We start from the raw sequence: 5245 nt of genomic DNA, 5'->3' as shown, positions 1-5245 counted from the left end.
ACTGCAATGAGAAGCCCATGCACCGCAATGAAGAGTAGCCCCCGCTCACCACAACTAGAGAAAGCCCGCACGCAGCAACGAAGATCCAACGCAGCCAAAAATAAATAAATAAATAAATTTATTTTTAAAAAATATGATATCAAGATACACACGTGCACAATGGTGGAATGTGATCATACAAATGTGTGTGTGATTTTTTTTTTTTTTGGGGCTGTGTTGGGTGTTCGTTGCTGCGCGCCGGCTTTCTCTAGTTGCGGCGAGCGGGGGCTACTCTTCGTTGCAGTGCGCGGGTTTCTCACTGCGGTGGCTTCTCTTGTTGCGGAGCACGGGCTCTAGGCACGTGGGCTTCAGTAGTTGTGGCACATGGGCTCAGTAGTTGTGGCTCGAGGGCTCTAGAGCGCGGGCTCAGTAGTTGTGGCGCACAGGCTTAGTTGCTCCGCGGCATGTGGGATCTTCCCAGACCAGGGCTCGAACCCGTGTCCCCTGCATTGGCAGGCGGATTCTTAACCACTGCGCCACCAAGGAAGCCCAATGTGTGTGCGATTTTATGTTTGCGTGAATGTGTGTTGCTGTTAGCGTGAATGAATGTGAGCTGAGTTGGTAAGTGTGTGGAGAAGGATGCTTGTGATAGTGTATGTGATGTGCTTGTTTGTGTGTGTGCATGTACATGGATGTTTGCATCTGTGTGTGATGTGTGTAAGTATGGTCTGTGCATCATTATGGCTCTGATCTCTGATCTAGAAATCTGGGATTGGATAGTGAACCAAGATTAAATTATGGAATGGTTATTTGGATATACCAATGATTGGTTTATATTCATATTTTATATTTTTTCATTAATTACTAAGATAATGAGTGTCCATTACAGAAAATCAGCAAAATATAAGTGTGGAGAACTGTGGTGATTTTTCAACGTCCGTGAACTGAGTAAGAAGAACTGAATTATCCAGTACTTTTTTAATGGTAGAATCTGCCTGTTAAACCATCTGATAATGGAGCTTTCATTTATTTTTTTTTAAAATAAATGTCTCTCCTCTATGGATACTATTCTGTTTAGGCTTCCTATCATGACCGGCGTCAACATTGCTAAATTACATTTTCCTACAAAGATGCCATATCATCTGACATTTAACTTAATTGCCATTGAGTTGTGCAAATAGGTCCAATAATTTCTAACGTACATTAGTGGCTTTACGTTCTTCCTTTCTCTTATACTTTATTAGATGTCCTTATCAGGTACTTTTCAGATTCCATGTCTCTGCTCATCATTTAAAGGATGGCACAGTTCAGTGGTCTGCAAATTAATACAGAACTTGTTTTTAGGCAGAAGAACCTGTCAGGGAAGCAGAGAATCCAGTGAGACACACTGCCAGGTAGGCTTGTTAGCCCTCAGTATTTTCTGCTTCCTCCCTGTCTTCCTTGGGGGATCATGGAAAAGAAAGAGCTTCTCCCAAACACTCCATCTCTTTGGAGATGCTAACTAAATAAAAGTTGCAGTTGTTTTTGGTAATTGTCAATAGGGGAAAAAAGAAATTTCCCAGAAATGTTCCCAGGTCCCCAAGCGTGCACTGTCATTGCCACGACAGGTGAAATGAAAACTGCAGGTCAGATGGGAGGTGAGGACACAGGATCACAAACTCATATCTCAGGTTCTGGCTGCTTCTCTTCCACACATGCAATGACTGTTGCAGCCCTCACACCGAGTCTACCATCCTGGCAGCAGAAGGAATCCAGGTAAGTATTTTCTACTTCAGGCTGAAGAAGAGTCTGTAAGGGTAGGAGGTGCATCAGGAGTCTGGGAAAGCGATCATGTCAGAAAAGGGATTCTTCTGGGGTAGAATCTGCTCCAGTGCCAAAGCTACTGAGGAATGAGGAAAATCTTGGAAGCATGGGCTGAACTAGTAAAGAGAAATGGGAACAATGGACACATTGGGAACAACTCTAGAACCTACTCCAAACCCTGACAATTCTTTTTTTTTTTTAATTTTGTATTTATTTATTTATTTATTTAGGCTGTGTTGGGTCTTCGTTTCTGCGCGAGGGCTCTCTCCAGTTGTGGCGAGCGGGGGCCACTCTTCATCGCGGTGCGCGGGCCTCTCACCATCGTGGCCTCTCTTGTTGCGGAGCACGGGCTCCAGACGCGCAGGCTCAGTAGTTGTGGCTCACGGGCCCAGTTGCTCCGCAGCATGTGGGATCTTCCCAGACCAGGGCTCGAACCCGTGTCCCCTGCATTGGCAGGCAGATTCTCAACCACTGCGCCACCAGCGAAGCCCGACAATTCTTTTTTTTGTCCCCTGCAGTAGAAGCATGGAGTCTTAACCACTAGACCACTGGAAGTCCCCTAACGATTCTTAACGTACTCTTTTTTTCTCCACTTTTTATTTTATATTGGAATATAGTTGATTAACAATGTTGTGTTAGTTTCAGGTGTACAGCAAAATGATTCAGTTATACATATACATATATCTATTCTTTTTCAGGTTCTTTTCTCATTTTAGGTTATTGCAGAATATTGAGCAGTTTCCTGTGCTATACAGTAGGTCCTTGTTGGTTATCCTTTTTAAATATAGGAGTGTGTACATGTCAATCCCAGACTCCCTGACTATCCCTTCCCCCTCACCCTTCCCCCTGGTAACCCTAAGCTCGTTCTCTAAGTCTGTGAGTCTGTGAATATAATCCTTTTTGCCAGTGTTTGTTGGTGTTTAATCCAAGTGATCATGAAATTTGATTTTTAAGATACTTAAGGATTATACCTTAAGATTCTTAAATCACTACTCCTCTCTTTAGTATAGCTTGCAGAAATCATAGACTAGACTTAGGTTTATGAGAGGTGCACCTTTAATACCTCCACCCTCGTAACACAGAACAGGATGGATCTAGAGTCATCATCTAATCCTTTGCAGAAAGAGTATGTCTTAATGTTAGGCGCTGGAATAAAAATATATTTATCTTTCTTGTGTTATGATACACTTAAGGGAGAAATTAATTCTGTCTCCACTGACTACATCTGTAGTCTGGTCATTATGATGAGACTCTTCCCCATCTTCAAATTAGGAAAAGAGCATTTAAGGAAAGGTAGCTTTGCATCTGCATGTTCCTGACAGGAGTTGTTAGGCTCAGTATAATCTTGTCATATATTCTCTGCTTTAAAAATATTGTAATATCAATGCCAAACTCAATATGCACTTCTCTTTGACTTTATTTTACACCATACACAAACTTCATTCATCTCAACTCATTGCCAATAGTTTCCCTTAACCAGGTATGAATAGATAAGTTTGTGACCTGAAAATAGTAATAATTTTATTTCTATGTCACAACACCATATCATTTATTAAAATTGCATGGCCCATAATTTAGGGTGAGGCATCAATTGTTTAATTATGTAACATTACTGTTCACTTACTGTGATATGTGGCATTGCACTTTGGTCCTGGCATAAAAGAAAATGAGTCTTTCTGTGGACAGCCTAATTTTGCATTCACTAAATCCAATTTGGTTATGGGGCAGATTCTTTCAGTAGGATACAGCAATATACATTTTACTATAAATTCTAAAGCTCTATTCTTAATCGACACTGACTTATAGAATCAATCTTTATATATAAATAGAAGATTTTAAGACCAAAATTATAAAAGAAAATACTAACAATCTACAGTAAGATGTCAAGGTATAAGAAACAAAACTAAATATAGACGTGAATTACTTGAAAAGCCAGCTATCTAGAGTTACTAGTATAGCAAAGTGGTTATAAGCACGGTAGTTGCTACCCGTCTAGCCACTCCATTCCTAAGTAGTATGCACGATATGCCTAATTACTTTTCCTCTAGAAAATAAAAATACCATAAGAGGCTATATCATACAGTTGTGAATATTTTAAAATGTGTCATATGTACCATGTTCATACCAGTGATACATTCAAAGTGAAGTGTTATTTAAAGGTTAATATGATCAAAAATTGGAGGCCTCATAACACAATAAAAACAATATAAGTATTTCTGAGCAGGAATTAATAGTAAACATAGAATACTGGATTCCAATTGACATATTACATGTAACTCATGCCTCAATTCCCAGGTAGGACCTTCTGGCCATGAAGATGAATATCAGTCCCTTGGAACTGGCAGCATGGCTTCCAGAAATATAGCAATGGGAATGATCTTTTTATTACAGAATACAGTATGAATCCTGGGGAATTTCTTTCTTCTCTACCACTGTATCTTCATTCACTGCACTGGATACAAGTTAAGGTGGACAGATTTCACTCTTCAACACTTGACCAGAGCCAACTCCTTGGTTATTCTCTCCAAAGGAGTCACCAATACAATGGCAGCTTTCGGGTGGACCCATTTTCTCAGTGATAATGGATGCAAACTTGTTTTCTATGTTCACATAGTAGGCAGGGGTGTGTCCATTGGTACCACCTTCCTCCTGATCATCTTCCGCTTCATCACAGTTAGCCATATGAACTCCAGGTGGGCAGAGATTAAAGGAAAAGTTCCCAGGTACATTGGGTCCTCCAATTTGCTGTGCATGTTAATAAACTTAGTTTTCTCGTATATATATATAACTGGCAAATGGAGTATCAAAAATATCACAGACAGATAAGATTTTGGACACTGTTCTGCTGCCTTTCAGGACAAAATTACAATCTCACTATTTACGTCACTGTTATTATTCCCTGATATTTTATGCTTGGGGCTCATGCTCTGGACCAGCAGCTCCACGATTTTCATGCTGTACAAGCACAAGAAGAGGGTCCAACACATTCGTAGGACTACTGTCTCCACCAGATCCCCCCTGAGTCTAGAGCCACCCAAAGCATCCTTGTCCTGGTGAGCACCTCTGTATCTCTTTATACCTTCTCCTCCATCTTTCACATTTGTTTGGCCATTTTCAGTAATCCCAGTTTGTGGCTAGTGAAATCTCTGTACTAACTGCGGTGTGTTTCCCAACTGTCAGCCCCTACATTCCAATGAGCCATGACTCCAGAGTGTCTTGGCCCTGCCTTTTCTGGATAAGAAACACAGAATCCTCTGTAGTTCTCGGGAAAATGTAAAGTGTATGTTTTTACAATATTTAGTTGTTTATTCACTCGTCTCTCACATAGTCCTAAGCAGTATTTTGAAGCAGTCACATAGGTGAGTGGTGAGATAGACTGAACTTTCTCCCCAGTAGTAAAAAGGGAACCGTAATAATGATTGTAGATGAAAGGTTATCCTTTTATTATGTAGATATTTATATA

General features: G+C 40.5%; 1 pseudogene; it reads left to right on the top strand.

Annotated features, from left to right (window-relative positions):
- The first annotated feature begins 559 nt into the window (after positions 1-559).
- On the top strand, positions 560-4937 carry LOC137752495 (vomeronasal type-1 receptor 4-like; annotated as a pseudogene).
- Positions 4938-5245: the final 308 nt, after the last annotated feature.

The sequence above is a fragment of the Eschrichtius robustus genome, chromosome 19 (assembly GCF_028021215.1).
Source record: "Eschrichtius robustus isolate mEscRob2 chromosome 19, mEscRob2.pri, whole genome shotgun sequence".
NCBI classification, from domain to species: domain Eukaryota; kingdom Metazoa; phylum Chordata; class Mammalia; order Artiodactyla; family Eschrichtiidae; genus Eschrichtius; species Eschrichtius robustus.
Note: the sequence above shows the minus strand (reverse complement) of the source record. Positions and strands in the feature narration are given on the sequence as shown.